Source organism: Schistocerca cancellata, chromosome 6, assembly GCF_023864275.1.
Source record: "Schistocerca cancellata isolate TAMUIC-IGC-003103 chromosome 6, iqSchCanc2.1, whole genome shotgun sequence".
NCBI classification, from domain to species: domain Eukaryota; kingdom Metazoa; phylum Arthropoda; class Insecta; order Orthoptera; family Acrididae; genus Schistocerca; species Schistocerca cancellata.
The window spans coordinates 207,955,035-207,972,705 of NC_064631.1; positions in this window are offsets into that span (position 1 = coordinate 207,955,035).

The window sequence follows — 17,671 nt, forward strand, 5'->3', positions numbered from 1 at the left end:
GACCTAACTTCATCGAAGATGCATTCCCAGATTATAGCTTCTCGACCTTGTGTTCACTGAACAGATAAGGCCGCATATGCTTACAACACTTTCTCGCATTATGAATCTAGTAATATTGTCGTAATGAACCGAAACTTCGATCACTTTTCTACTCATCATCAATGAAATCTGCTGATAAACATTGTACTTTCTTATCCCACATTATTAATAAAAAATAAAAACAGTAAAGAAGTCTCATATGCTTGAAAATGTAACAAGTACTGCTATGTCGTAGTTCCCAAACAAAGCATTTAATTGAATTTCACTCGGCATGTTGACACTATCACCGCTTACAAAATCGTAAATTTCCTGATCGACTACTGGATGACTAAAATCCAGTCCAGTGATGACTGTATGACTGCAGAACTTACGTACTAGTGAATCTTTATTGTCAAAACCTTAGAAAAAATTTACGATTCAAAGTACCGGTCAGCATTGGCCACTACTTTCTCTCATTTTTAGGGCAGCATATAAATCCTGCGGTGGAAGAACTGGGTGTCGTTGGACGAGACCCATGAAACGATCAGGACTGCCACTTATTCGTATGAACGGAAGTGCTGGTCAGTCAGGCTGTCCGCGATTGCTCGAGAAAAGTTGGTAGTCAGAGGGGAAAAAAGCCTGTAGGATAAAGCGGGTGATATGGGGTTTCTATTTCAACGTTTACAAGTATTCTGACGGGTTTTGCGACATATAGTCAAGCATTGCAGTGCTGCAAAATGACCTTCTCATGTCTACCGCTGTATCGTGGACGTTTGTGTTTCAGCGTTCCGCTCAAACACATCAACTGCTTTCGATAAAAATCTCCTGACATAGTTTCTGATGGTTTCAGCACATTCTAAAACTTTCTCTCTTACGCCGCTATGCCGGTCTTCTACCTCAAAATCACCGTTCTTGAAGCGTTGCTAGAATTCTCTGCACGTTCTTTCACTAATAGGTGCCTAACCACAGGTCTTACGGAGCATTTTATGGGCCTCAGCCACATATTTCTTCGTGTTAAAGCGCAACAATTAAAATTTCCCCCAAGTGACGAGAACTGGGCTCGTAAATTTTATGTATTCAATCGAGAGTAACTTTATCATGCAATCACAAATCGACCAATATTCTTATACAACTTTCTAGTCCGTAGCGGTGTGGTACAGCAACCGATGGTACAATATAAAATAACAAACAGTCTTGGTATCAAAACAGCATTTTTTACTTTTACTTATCTTTTTTATTTGTCTCATTTATTTGCCGAAGACGCGATTCGCCGTATACAATGCATCTTCAGGTTGGCGCACGAGACTAGTACACTTTTATAAGGTGACACGCACCATCGGAATACAAATAAAATAAAAACTCCAGTTTTTCAACCAAAACTATTTGGTTTTTTCGCAATACTTTCGTGGTCTTTTGTTTACAAATGCTTAAGCTTACTGTATAATACTTACAGCTTCTCTTACGACACGGTGTTATCGACGGATACATTCACCTAAATAAAAATTTCAGTAGTTTCACTAAGACTGTTGACAGCAGACATTACCCTACCTAGCAAAAAAAAAAAGTGAAGAGCCAAACAACATGGTTGCAAGTCAGTGTAACTTTGTACATTTGTACACATGCAGGGTGTTCCAGAACTCCATCCATAAACTTTCAAATGTTTCTCAGAGATAAATTCTGAGCATTTCTGCTTAAGGCACCCATGGTCTCCGGTATCTCGTTACAGACTTGTAATATAATTACATTTTTTCAGTTTTTCACTGCAGGTATCGTAGGTCCTGTGAAAAGACTGAAAAGTGGCACGCCACTCTCTCATTTTAACTACACTGTTGGTCAGATTGATATTCATATTTTAGGTCAAGACATCCGTGTTCCCCGGTACTACATTTCATAAGTGTGGTTTATGACCTTTTTCACACGAGGAAATTGTGGTCGAAAGTTCATACACACTCCTGGAAATTGAAATAAGAACACCGTGAATTCATTGTCCCAGGAAGGGGAAACTTTATTGACACATTCCTGGGGTCAGATACATCACATGATCACACTGACAGAACCACAGGCACATAGACACAGGCAACAGAGCATGCACAATGTCGGCACTAGTACAGTGCATATCCACCTTTCGCAGCAATGCAGGCTGCTATTCTCCCATGGAGACGATCGTAGAGATGCTGCATGTAGTCCTGTGGAACGGCTTGCCATGCCATTTCCACCTGGCGCCTCAGTTGGACCAGCGTTCGTGCTGGACGTGCAGACCGCGTGAGACGACGCTTCATCCAGTCCCAAACATGCTCCATGGGGGACAGATCCGGAGATCTTGCTGGCCAGGGTAGTTGACTTACACCTTCTAGAGCACGTTGGGTGGCACGGGATACATGCGGACGTGCATTGTCCTTTTGGAACAGCAAGTTCCCTTGCTGGTCTAGGAATGGTAGAACGATGGGTTCGATGACGGTTTGGATGTACCGTGCACTATTCAGTGTCCCCTCGACGATCACCAGTGGTGTACGGCCAGTGTAGGAGATCGCTCCCCACACCATGATGCCGGGTGTTGGCCCTGTGTGCCTCGGTCGTATGCAGTCCTGATTGTGGCGCTCACCTGCACGGCGCCAAACACGCATACGACCATCATTGGCACCAAGGCAGAAGCGACTCTCATCGCTGAAGACGACACGTCTCCATTCGTCCCTCCATTCACGCCTGTCGCGACACCACTGGAGGCGGGCTGCACGATGTTGGGGCGTGAGCGGAAGACGGCCTAATGGTGTGCGGGACCGTAGCCCAGCTTCAAGGAGACGGTTGCGAATGGTCCTCGCCGATACCCCAGGAGCAACAGTGTCCCTAATTTGCTGGGAAGTGGCGGTGCGGTCCCCTACGGCACTGCGTAGGATCCTACGGTCTTGGCGTGCATCCGTGCGTCGCTGCGGTCCGGTCCCAGGTCGACGGGCACGTGCACCTTCCGCCGACCACTGGCGACAACATCGATGTACTGTGGAGACCTCACGCCCCACGTGTTGAGCAATTCGGCAGTACGTCCACCCGGCCTCCCGCATGCCCACTATACGCCCTCGCTCAAAGTCCGTCAACTGCACATACGGTTCACGTCCACACTGTCGCAGCATGCTACCAGTGTTAAAGACTGCGATGGAGCTCCGTATGCCACGGCAAACTGGCTGACACTGACGGCGGCGGTGCACAAATGCTGCGCAGCTAGCGCCATTCGACGGCCAACACCGCGGTTCCTGGTGTGTCCGCTGTGCTGTGCGTGTGATCATTGCTTGTACAGCCCTCTCGCAGTGTCCGGAGCAAGTATGGTGGATCTGACACACCGGTGTCAATGTGTTCTTTTTTCCATTTCCAGGAGTGTAACTGCATGTGTAGCCTGTACCTAGGGCAAAAAACAGACAATCAAAAAGGCACCAGTTAGAAGGAAGTAGGTGGGGGAAGCCATTTAAGAGAGACTGCTGTACTCTGAGCTTTTGTGCAAATGGCGGGACGGTCGTAAAACTACAAACATTACCATGTTGGAAGCAGGGCGATACGAAAGGAGCGGCTGGTGCAAGACTAATTCCCCTGACGCCAGGAAGTCGCCAGGTTCTTTTAGCGAGTGGCGAAAACATGTATTTCTGGGATACTGTCTAGGACGATTAACAGCCATCTTTCAGAAACTGGAGAATGTCAGCCTGGAAAAATTAGATCTCTCTGTAAACGAGGGACTGTGGTTCCATGTAGGCAAATGTTTTTTGCTGAAACATGGCCATGCTTACCGTGAGAATGATGCCTGCCTAGTCGATAATCTTCTTTTTCTAGACAAGAGTGATTTTGAGTCGCTGATCAGCTGCCTTCACCATATACAAAGCAGAGGCTCGCTCCACCAGCATGGGAACTCCGGTGATGTGACTGGATCGGCTACCAGGCCAGCAGAACAGTCAACAGGGGATATTCTACGAGTGGTGGATAGTTTGGTTGGTTTGTACAAGATGGAGGCAGCCTTTTTCAGTTAATTTAGCTGCCATACGGAGGCTTGGTTGAGAGTGATTTTGATTCTTTGCCTTCTTTGTCTTCTGGTCCTCCCCTGGTGTAGAAATTCAGGTCTTTTCCTTGTGAGTGAGACTTGTGGTCTGCAACGTGTGTAGACTAAGAGCCAATGACAGTTTTTAACTGTAGTGACTGTGGAACTGCATATCATCTCAGACATATCGTGTGTCATGAGCGTGAACTTATTCGTCCTGAGTCGGCTGTCTGATGTCCGACAGTTCAAACTGCGCCTTTGTGCCTGTGAGTCAAATTGATTGGCCAGACTAGTGAAAGGGTGCACCTCACACTGAAATCTGCCAGGGTTTCAGGGCTCTGAAATGGATGATAATCAGAACGCCAATCCGTGTAGTTTTCAAGTTTTTGTGGATGCGTCAGAACATTATAGCTGCCACCATGCTGTGTTACTAGCCAACAGCGTGCCGTTTGCTGCTGCCACCTCAAGCGAGGTGAAAGGGTCAAGTATTGCTGCACCAGCATAGGATTGTTAAATGATATTCACAGCTCCCTGTTCTCCATGAACCAAGCTTTGTGGTTCATGGATGCCATTTATGCCATTTGTAAAGAATTCGGCCTCATAGTGGATTCATGTAAACAAAGTCTGATTGCTTTGGAAAAGGGATTAATTCAGAGCAAAAATTATATAGTTTCCACCTCAATTAATGCTTTGCTAATCAAGCACAATCCTATTCCAGATTTATGCTTCTTATTCTTTTTGTAGGATTTATCAGCTTGATTGTTGGTATAAAAGGACGAATTAGTACTTGCTGCTATTGTTGTAAATAGAAATACGCCACTCATTCATAGTTCTCCAACCATTCACTGTTTCTTTAATTGGGGTGACAATGGATATACCAGCAACTCAGCATGCAATCGTACTAAATTAATTAATTTGATGAGTAATTTGAGTTCTGAAAGTGACTGCAGACATGGGCAACAAAAGTGCCACGAGTAAATTCACTAATTTCATATACAAAAATAAGGGTGTAGCTCAAAATTCGAATAGTGTTGAGAAGATAATACTTTTCTTTGAGTAAAGATAATAACAATTAACATCACTCACACATATATTTATGATTAAAGCAAGCAACCCATTGCAAGACCTCCAAAACAGTGAGAAAGCCTGTAATACCCAATAACCGAAACGTATAACACAAAGCACAGAGTAATGCCAAAACACTACGGCAGATGCAGAAGTAATTGTGCCGATGTTCGGCTATATAGCAACGTGGATGCAGGTATACTGGTCCATCACATGTGACCAAAATAAGGGAGGATCTCCGTATTGAGCACCAAACACATCTAACCCCTTTGTACCTGTGCATGCCAACCATGTACCTGTGAAGGACTCTCTTGAACATTCTGTCATCCCACAACATCAGTCAGTGTGCTGCTAACAGCAGGCTGCCTTGGGAATTACCGTCCTATAAGTAGGCTTCCATTAACAGCACATCACAAACAGTTGCGTTTGGAGTAGTGTTGCGATCAGGAAGTGCGAACTGCTGATAGTGTCGTTGCATAGTGTTCAGCGAAGAACTGATGTTTTGCACTACCCCAGGTAACCATTGTCAGCGATTTTTTGACAATATTTTGGAGAGACACAAAGGTGTCGCCTCTGTCATCGTGGTGTGGATAGCCATAGGTATGACTTCGGGCCATAGTTAAGAGCGATACAGGGAGCTCTGAAGTCACAACGGTCCATCGTGGACATCTTGCGTCATCATGGTGCCTTTTTCAAAGGACAAAGCACATCCAGATGCGACACAAAATCTGTTCCTGATAGAGCACATTTGGAACCAGATCGGATGTCAACTCTGTCACAGCGCCAGTATCCACAATATCAAGAAGCAACCACCTCGGTTGTTGACCATCTTGACACCCTTCCCAGCCAATCAGCGCATGCATCCCGACCAGAGTGGGTGAAACGCCGTACTGGTAAGTGGGCTCATACTGCCAATTTCTTTGCAAACTTGACTCGATTTTACAGTCACTGATAACATCACACACCCTCTCAAAACATTTGAAGTTCTTTTTCATTTTCTCATCCCACTCTTAGTGCTTCACTTTTTTGTCAAGGAGCGCAATTTTACTTTTCGTTTTCATGGAAGCCTGACAATAATCGCTAAGAAGTTCTATAATGTACAATTCAAAAGAAAATATGGTTTATAATTCAGAGATATTTCATTAACTGCAAGAAAGAGACTGTAATAGAACACGAGTTGAATTTTACGTTATAAGTGCCAATAATATTATCGTAGGAGGAAAAAGGTGCATCTGTATCAAACATTTATGGCCAAAGATGTCGTTCAAAATCATTTTGAGACTTAAAATAAATAGTGAATGGGATGAGCAGATAACATGATGCACAATATAGACCTACAACAATCAAAGCTGAAAACAAATGCTATGAAAAACTTACGAAAGTGAAAATAAAGACTGCATAAATACAAGACATTTCACATAATACAAGTAACTTAGAAAGTCGTTGTTGTTAGAAACGGAATTTTTTGAACGATTTCTTAAGCGATTAGGACAGATACGGTAAAGAGCAACTTTAAAATGTTGTGAAATCATCCATATTGTGACGAAGTTTTCCATTACAAGTAGGGACAAAATTCGCAACAAAATGTTTTGAAACACATCATTGTACACAATTGAACATTATCAAAGGTGATATAAACAACTGGTGGTTTTCGAAAGCGATGTTACAGAAGGTTTTTAAAAATTAGAAACACTGATATGTACAGATATTTGTAATGACCATATCAGAGGGAGGTATTATACCATCCAGGATCTACTTATCCTTTAACATACCTGAAATTTATTGAGCGATGGTGGTAAGTATAATCATACGTTTCTGTGAAGGATACATTTAACCACGTTTATCACATTCCATAATTTATAATTTGCGGGACTGTTACCCTGTGCAACTAATTTCACTGCCTCTAAGGTGAAACCTCAGTTCGTTCGGCTACTGGGGACTTAGATTACGTGTCGTTAATCAGTCCCTTACTTCGGTAATGGTACAGATTACGTGTCGTTAATAAGTCCCTTACTTCGGTAATGGTACCTAGCCGTAGGAAATAGTTGCGAGTGCTTACTAAGGTATGTCTTGTTCTGATCCTCCCACTTAACGTCGAATGGCTCTAAGCACTATGCGACTTAACTTCTGAGGTCATCATTCGCCTAGAACTTAGAACTCCATAAACCTAACTAACCTAAGGACATCACACACATCCATACCCGAGGCAGGATTCGAACCTGCGACCATAGCACCCACTTAACTACCTTGATGAACTGGACAATGTGGACACAACTCTATCCAGTATCGAAGGTCTGTCTAGCAGTCACCGTCACCTGGCTGCAAATCATTATTCTACTTTCTACGTTACATGCTGGAGCAACAGTGGAACCCGGATACTCCAATAATTTACGTGAACAGACCGAATATGTAATAGTGTTGTGCTATTATTCACGATAAAGCTTACACGGTAAGGCTTACATTAGCTTTATTCAAGCACAAATTGGGAAAAACTCCCTTAATCACCTTCCTGGCCGTATCAGTTGAGTCTGTTGTCACTAATGGGAAGGAATCCCGCTCTATTCACCCAATTAACAACAACATCACAAATATTGGTAATCGGAATCAAGATGACAGTCTAACTATAATCTACTCTATAACTAATAGCAGGTTTATTGCTGTTACAAAGCATTTCTCATTGAAAACCTCGAATTATATATTTTAGCATCCACTCCACTAACATCTGACGAGACATTTTACTCTAATGACGAATGCGTAACGTACAGTATTTAAGTCTATGATGAATAAGCAGAATTTAGAACAAGTAAAACGTCTAAAACCGACAATTACATAAAATTTACTGTTGGGTCGATACATAAAACAAAATACTTTCTGAACACTGGCATTGAAACAAGACATTAGTACTATTACAAAGAAGTAATACACGACAAAGAGTTCATATATCCTTAGTAAACTTCTGAAGTATACTGTGAAGATTTTTCATTTGCGTTCAAGTTAGATGTAGTCGATTAGTATATATTTAAGGGAAGGTTAGACAGTTACTTATAACACAGAGTCAACAAAGGTCCACAACATACCTACATACAAACTCCATAACTTTGCTGGGTAGCTAGAGTCTGAAACGGTAAAATTCTTTAAATAATGCAGTTTAATAATTTGTGAGTCATTTCTACTTCAGCTTATAGACGTTTTAATACTTTATGGTCTGTAGTTTGCTATCTCTGAATAATGACAAGAATTTGACGGTGACTAACAACAGGCTTCATTGGGACTCGGTAGTGACACCATTGCATCAACTGCTCTAGCAAGGGAGCCTCGTAAGTATTACTCGCAATTTTCTTTTATTTATGTTTTACACGACGAGTTTCGGGAAATGATTCTCACTTTGAAGCGTGTATTTATTTGTACTATGCCATTTTTTCGTAATGGTTTAGAAGTGTGAGGCGACGTTACTGTAGTATATAACAAAAACGCGCAGTTTTTAGTTGGTTACCGATTTTCATATGTAGGTAGCGGCGAAATTTCTAAGACCCTGGCTTATAGTTTCCTTATGGTCAATTTGTGCTGAGTCTCACACATGTTAAACTTAACTCTCAACTTCCAGTGGAGATTACACATAGAGAGTAACTTACATATGCAAACAGCTACAAATATTTTTTTCGATGTAGTTGACAGAGATAATTTTACAGATCCTCAACAGACATGCTTCAGTACAGAAGGTATTTTTCTTAACAATACGGATTTGTTAAATCTGTCTTACAGTGGCGTTTATTTCTATGTATTACTGCTTTTATTTAGGTATACGGCCGAAGCATCTAAAGAAATTCACCGATTTACTTTAAAGTTTTTGTTTAATAATTTGTTCTCGCATAATCTGTAATGTGTATATATCTCGAGTTTTTCAAACAAATCCATTTCACGTCCTTTATTTAGTCGGTGGAGTGCTTTGACACTTTGCTCTACTTTTTCAAATGAGTGTCCTGTATTACTGATGTTCTGTGGCTGTTTTGTGTGTAGCCTTTAATGTGCTTTGTGTACCTGATGTTGAAATATCAGCCTGTTGGTCCTAGCAGCACATGGAGCATTTATGGCATTTACAGGGAAAGTAAAATGACCGATATCACAATCCCTGCAACGTAATGTCACCCGGACGTCTATTAACAGGCAACATACCGATTAATGCTGCATAAGTAGGGAGTGGAAAAATTCGTTTAAACGATACCACGACGAATAACGCGAATTCAGCAGTTTTTAAGGAAGTAACGCGAATTCGTCAATTGTTAAGGAAGTAACGCAAAATCAGCGTTTTTCAACAATATATTTCTGTGTCCTCGTAAGAAGTGTCGTAAATCTAATGATGTCAGAGACATATTTAATGTTTAAATATTCCATGTTAATCCTTCGTACTACTTTTCGCAGTTATGACGTCACTAGCACTAGTAGCCTTTCGATAATCGACTTTTGTGAGCGCGTACGAATGACCACTGTACAAATTTTGATTACTTCTTTTGTAGTCTATGTGCAACAGTATGCCGTTTCAAAGCAATGGCGCAATGAAAATCTATCACAAACAAATCACAATGACGAAGCCTAAAGTAACCGCTGACAAAAGTGTGCGTGAATTTGAAATCGGTGCTCCTGATAAGCTAATAGTGTTTTGTAAATTCTGCAGTGTCAGACTTTCATGGGAGTGTAAAGATTCAACAGTGAAACATGTGCAGACCGAAAAACATAAGGGCAACAAGTGTAAGTAGGACATTTTGCCAATAAAGCGGCGGTCTACAATTAGCAGCAGCTTTGAAGCTGCAAAAAAGAAGAAGAGCTGTTGTGAAAATCTTTCCCAAAGGACTGTGGAAACATTTTTGCAGACCAACACTACATTCCACAAACTGGATACATCATGATAAGCAATTTAATTCGCATTATTTAAAACACATGTACCACTTCACACCATTCCTGACAAGCGCAGCAACAGTATACAAAGTTAAAATGTTAAATAATAGTCTCTGTTGCAGATACTTTATTGCTGACGCGTTTCACGCGTCTAGCGCGTCTTCAGGCCATTCTTGAGCTGTGGAGACCGGCTTCTGTGATCTTGAGAAGCGCAAAACATGTCATCAATGAAATGTCTGCAACATGCTGCTATTTTCATTTTTACCGTTGGTATTTGTTTTTAAATAATTATTTGTGTTAAAGTTTTTTGTTAAAACAGTTTTTCTCTACACTTGTCTCAAGTTTGACCCACCCTATCTTAGTAATAGTTACATTTTCAACATAGCATTGAAAAATGGTTAAATGTGACAAAAATAGATAACTGATAATAGAAAAAGCTTGCCAGAAATAACACCAATAAATAACACTGGAAACTGCAAAAAATAATACCGATTTTGGCCATAAAATAACACCGATTTTTTCCTGTCCCTATGCATAAGACAACTGAAATACCTATAAACCAAGAAAATTTGCAACAATAAATAAATGTAGTGAAACAGATTGCAGTTGGTAATAATTGAGTGCTTCCATGATTGACACAGTCTTAAACAAAATGAAGAAAGACTCAAACCCATACTGCACCACAGAGGGAAAAGACAAAAAGAAATGTGTTTATTACATCCCATGCATTGGCAATACATCTCAGAAGGTAGCAAATTTTCTCGAAAATCACAATGTAAAAGTTGTGTTTTCTACATCAAATGAACAACAACAAAAACTAATACGTTGTAAAAAGTGTAATCACGAACCACTCTCAGATTCTGGAACGTCCAAATAACTTTATCATTACTGGCAACATTTATAAGCAACCACATGGGCTAGGAATGAGATCATGTATACCATGTACCATTGCTGACATATACATAAATCACTTCGAGCAAAAATTATTTTGCAGCCAAGGACCCTATATAAAGAAAATTGAATTTTATGGGAGATGTATAGATTACACACTACTGTTAGTGGAAGGGGGTGCCACAGATACAACAGCCATTCTGCACTGCTTCAATAATCTATACGAGAAAATTACATTTGCCCTGGAACATGAACATAGCAAATGTATCAATTACCTGGAACTAAAAATGACAAGAACCCACAACACGTGGACATTCAAAATTTACAGGGAAAGTATGATGACTGACACCACAATCCCAGCAACCTCATGTCACCTGGACGTCCATAAATGGGCAGCAACAGATCAATGATTCACAGGGTAACTAAAATATCCGTGAACCAAGAAAACATGCAAAAATAAATATATGTAGTGAAACAGATTGCAGTTCCTAATGATTATAATGCTTCCTTCGTTGACACATTCATAAGCAAAACGAAAACAGACCCAAACACAAAGTGCACCAGAGAAGAAATAACAAAAACAAATGTATATCTGGCATCCCTTACATTGGCAACATATCACAGAGGATAGCAAATATTCTCAAAACTTACAAAGAAAACGTTAGGTTTTTGCTACATAAAATGAACTGCTACAAAACTAGTAAATAATATAAAGTGTAATCATGATCCATACTTAGACTCAGAAATATAGAAAGTAACATGTCAGGAATGCTCCATGTTCTACCTAGGACAAACAGGCTGAAATTTCAACACCAGGGGCATAGAGCACATTAAGGCCTGCACACACAAAAGACAAACGTCGGAAATACCTATCCACGTACACATTACAGAAAATATGAAGACAAAATGATAAACGAAAAAATTGAAAGTGAATCTGTGAACTTCTTTAGATGCTTCGGCAATACACTAAATAAAAGTAGTAACGCATAGAAATAAAAACCACAGTAAAATAGAAGTAAGCAAATAGATATTGTTAACATAAATACCTTCTGTACAAAATGTTAGCTGTTGAGAACCTGTAACATTGTCTCTGACAGATACATCTAAACAAATCTTTGTTTGTGTTTGGCTGTGTAAAGTACTCTCGATGTGTAATGTGCACAGATAGTTGTGAGTGATTGCTTAACATCTGTGAGACTCCGCAAAAATGGACCGTAAGGAAAATGTAAGTACAAAGTCTTCAAAATTTCACCACTAACTACATATAAAAATCGGTAATTGACTAAAATAGCACCTTTTTGATGTATTATAGCAAATTAACACAACAAAGCAGAATCTTACACATCGAAAACACTATGAAAAACTAGTATAGTACAAGGAAATTCACACTTGAATTTGGGAATCATTTCCCGAAACGCGTCGTGTAAAACATAAATAAAAGAAAATTTAGGGTGGTAGCTGAAAGTGATTTATAAACAAACCCATCAAAATTTCGGTAATTTCCAAGAATGGTTGCCTATCGAAGTCGCTGGGACCAAACGATACATACCGAACGTGCGATCGGAAATCGATCATGCGACTCAGTGGCGGGCGTTTTGATCAATTATTTGTGATCGTCATTTTTACCTGTTTTCCGTCCTTCCCTTACTTGCTCTAAATTACATACCTCGGGGAATTATTTGTGAGTTGCTAGGTAAACCCAGGCGTTTTATATCGTTAGTGCGTGGGATGTCTGGTGTTCTTGACGTTTCTTCGGCGGATTCTCTCACATGCAAGAATCTAATTCCATGTTTAGCCAGCGTAGAAAATTGTTCGACTTTTTGTCACAAATATGGAGTACTTCCGGACGAGGAAAGAAGGGACTGTGTAGCCTGTGGTGGTGCGAAGTGTGTAAAACTTGGTAAGAACAGATGTGATGCTGGAATACCGTTACAATTTCACTGCTGACAGTGCGTAAAACCAACGAGTATCAGGAAGAATACATGGTTCGACTCTTCCAAATTATCCATCCAGACCACCGTAATGGACTTTCACATGACGACAATACCAACGACGACTAAGGTAAGTCGTCTCCTTTGCAATTACAAATCGCACGCTCGATATGTATCGTTTGGATCCAGCGACTTCGACAGGTAGTCATTCTTGGAAATTACCCAAATTTCAACAAATATACAGTTTATTCAGAGTTCTTAATAGCTATCCTACAGTTCTGGAGTTCTCTTTACAATACTTGTATAGTTCAGCGTAATTTCGCGAAGAAAACAATAGTTTTTCTTTTGATGTTACTGAGCAACAGTCATACAATAATTTTTAAATGAACTCACCACCATTTGATTGTATTGTTGTCTATTTAATATGGCCCAGGTTTCGGCTTTTTATGCCGTTTCAAGTGACTGAATTTATGTCATTAACACATATCGCAGGACATCAAACTGAACTGGTCGTAAATTAAGAAAAATATACGCTGCCAACAAAATGTCAGATCTAAAATCATCGTCTTTTAAAAAGATCAGTAAATAATAGTGAGAGCACGACATATTTAGTAAAAACGTGTTTTTATTATATACGACATGCTCCCACAATGTGCTATAATTAATTTACTCTTTCATAGTACGAAAATATATAATTTAAACGTTGTAAGATGTTATTCAAGCAATCAAATCATATCAGTTTTGGTACTGTTTGTTGGCCTTAATGACATAAAATGTGACTTTGTAAGTTAAGTTAGGAAAAATAAAAAGCCGTAGTTAAATTTTAGGGTATTGTCCGCATGAGATTTTAGCTTTTACAGCGCAATTCAGGCACTGCAATATTGTTGTGGCAGTTCGTCTTTGGGCCATGTTTTTAGGTGTCACACATGAACTGATCTATTCCAGCTGTTAAAACGTTATTTTAGCTAGACGTGTGTTTCGTAGAACAAATTAGAAATATTAATCACATTGACGTAACCACTGTGTGAGTGCTTACTTAATTTTGATACATAATTCAATGGTTTTGATCCACCAGTAACAGACTCTTTCTGGGAACTGTTAACTGCCTTTTTGCACTAGGTGACAGAAGTCATGGCATACCTCCTAAGATCGTGTGGAACCTCCGTTTACCTGACGTAGTGCAGCATTTGGTTGTAGCATGGACTAAGCAAGTCACTAGAAGCCCCAGCAGAAATAGTGATCTGTGATGCGTCTGTAGCCGTCCTGTATTGCGAATGTGTTACTAGTGCAGGGATTTATGTTCAAACTGATCCCTCGATTACGCCCCAGGAATTTTCGGTGGGATCCAGATCTTGAGGTCTGAATAGCCAAATCATTTGCTCCAACTGTTCAGAATATTCTTCAAACTAATCACGCACAATTGTGGCCCATCGACGCGGCACATTACCATCCATAAATATTTCATAGTTGTTTGGGAACATGAAGTCCATGAATGACTGCCAATGTTCAACAAGTAGCAGAACACAACCATTTCCAGTCTATGATCGGTTTGGTGTGACTAGAGGACCCTTTCCATACTATGCCTTGTTGACAGCTTGGATCTATACCTTCATGGGGTCTGCGCTTCACTCAAGCCCTATTTCGGTCTTCGAACGTCCCACATTGATTTCTACTATTATTTCACGGTGTATTGCTTGTCTCTTAGCGCTGAAACTGTACGAGAACGCCGCTGCTCTCTGTCCCTACGTGAAGGCCGTCGGCCATTGCGTTGTCTGCGGTGAAAGGTAAGGCCTGGAAACTTAGTATTCTCAGCACACTCGGACACTGTGGATCCCGGAATATAGTATTCCCTAACGATTTCCGAAATGGTACGTCCATTCATCTAGCTCCAATTATCATTCTGCGTTCAAATTCTAGAAATTCCAGTCGTGTGGCCACAATCACGTCGGAAAACTTTCCACATGAATCACCTGAGTACAAATGTAGCTCCACCAATACACTTTCCTTCCATACGTTGTGTACGCGGAACTACCGCCATCTGTATGTGTGCGTCACGTCGGTGTACTTGTACTTCGTATAAAAATAGTACAGGTAATTTAGACTTGGAAGTATGTTGGTGAACTTAACTTGGTAGTAGTCATGACTCCCGATTTAGGTAGCAATTTTGATGGATATGACAGTACTCAATCCTTAATTATACAAATTTGTGTTACTACTGAACTCTAATGGCTGAATTTGAAAGCGTAGGAACTCTTGTTTCTTACTTCTGTGACTATGAATTACTACTGTTCAGTATGCTATTCCGTCGAAGTGTCACGTTGCTTCCGCTGTATGACAGAGGAAAACAACAAACGTCTTGAACTGCAAGATCAAGCTAATACCTGCATGAGGTCAATATAATATTGGACCTGCTTTGATATCGAATTCAGAGACGAGCTTTTGATGGCTGTAGACATGGAGATAACATTGTTTTATTAGGAAATTGTCATCGAAAAATGATCTTTAAGCTGTAGGCTGGGACAGCGGTGGTGCTCACATGTCTGTTGTAATGCAGCATAAGTGTCATATTATGCCAAGCCGAGAGTGAAATGCGTTGGATTGCAGCGAGGCAAGACCTACCTGATCAAGTAAATCATTAAGTCAGTGATTTCAGTCCTGCTATTATCTGTCTGCCTCTTCAGTGCCCGTTGAAAAGCAGCATAGAACAACTTACACGTGGGAAACAATTAGCCAGTAGCTCTGTTTTGCTTGACACCATCCATGGTGGAGAAATCGAACTTTGGATGTATACAAATGCTGCTTTACATAATATTTGGATAAATGCTTTTGTACATTGCACAAAAGATCGGTTACACCTTTACATAATTTTTACGATAATTAGTTTTGAAACATAGCACAAAAATATTTCAGACCGTTCAGGTACTTTTCAGCATGGACAAAAATACTATGAGATTCACCATTTATCTAAATTTTCATATAAATGGTTTTGAATATATGCAAAGAATTTCAGAGTGTTTGAATGTTTTTGAGCTTGGTCAGTCACAGTTAATAGTGATTGGCTGTTTTATTTTAGTGTTCTGTAAAGCACTCTGCTCTGGTCGGAGGATAGGGCGAGGAAAGGAAAGGGACAAATTCTGCCACTCGAATTTTTCCAGTTAATGATTTTCTACAATTGTTTACAATTTTGTGGCAGCATAAGACTTCACTGAGCTGCAGCTATTCACAAACGTTATGTAAGATGTTTTAAAATTTCTTGGCCAGATGTGGTACATGAGATGTTTTTTAATCTGGCACGTTTGCTCAGATGGTCCACGAGGAATTATATTATTGGAAAACGATTTTGTGTTCAACGCTATGGTCCTTGCATAATTCGGCCTTAGCCATATAATGTGTTTCGTTAAGCGTATTTTTTATGACTGAATTTGGACAATTTTATTCATTCAAGGAGTTGTATAATTATTCAAGAAAATTGTTCTCGTAGTTTAAGTGTATTTGGGGTACCAGGGTTGTATTGCTAGCTTGTTATAAGGTTTTTTAAACTGTGAAATTTGGTTGTAGCTCTCCTCAGCGTTAAACTCTTAAAGGTGTTACGTAGAACAATGCAAATTTAAACTGCGCTCTTTAAATGTACTGAATATTTGTTGTAAAACTGTTGAATAAAAATTTTATGGGCAACAAGCCACTCACAGCTCAACCCAGTCCTACCACTCCCTCTATCAGTATACATATGTACAAGAGTTTTGTTACAGATAAGCCGAGAAGTGGTAGTATATATGATAGTTTGATATTTTTGTAGTTTAATTACTCTAACGCTTTGGTGTGTATTCCTTACTGTGACAAATATTATACTGTTTACTGTTCTGTTTCAATATTACCGCAAGAGAGGTGATTAGAGTGATGGATTTGCGCAAGGACAAGTTGTATGAATAAGAAACCAGGAGTGTGAATACTATGGGAAGCGCAGCTGAAATGTTGTAGTGCCTTCCGTAAGATCACTGGACATGCAGCTGTCAGAGGTGAATCAGGCTGTCTCCAATACCCATTCTTATTTGGCTGAGTTAGCTTCAGGTGATAGGTGTATTAGAAATGGATGAGCCCTCACCTTACCAGGTTTGTAGAGTTCCATCACGAGTGTTTCACTATATGAACAGACTCTGTGATTTGCTTAGCGTCAGGTGTGTAGAAAAAGCAGAGTCAACTGAAATGTTTACAAGATCGAACCCAGGCGATTTTAGGTAAAATTTGGGAATTTTTCGATAGTGAAAGGTGTTATGGTGGTGAGGTAGAAAATAACATCAGGGTGGGAATGGGACAAGGGGAGCATACATGTGAAATATTTCTCAAGCTGCCTAAAGCCATAATAGGATTGTTGCGTGAAGGTGGGGTTCTACAAGTTAAGAGTAGCAAGATTATGGAACATAATTGAAGTTCCTTTTAGATTTGAGAGATCAGGTAGAGGTACACGGAGTGCAGAATTTTAAATTTTTTTCAGTTGTTGATGCCAATGGATTATGGACGTTTACAACTGGAGTTGTGGGAAACCATGGAGAGAACGTTAGTCATCTCCAATTTTGTGAACTTATTTCCATCGAGCTTCTCTGTGATAACGCGTGCCATAAGTTAATCGGTGTTACACGTTGTGGTACAGCATTCTTATAGGCCAATACAAGATTATGTTACCAGAATGTAAAAATGTGCTCGATGTACGTCTCTCTCCGCTTCTGAAGACTCTTGATAACAACGTTCACGGTATATGTCCTGAGGGTAGGATACGAATCATGTTTACTAACCGATCAAGAAAATTTCTGCAAATGTAACTGCTCTTCACGCATGTCGAGGCAGTTATACATGCTGATAA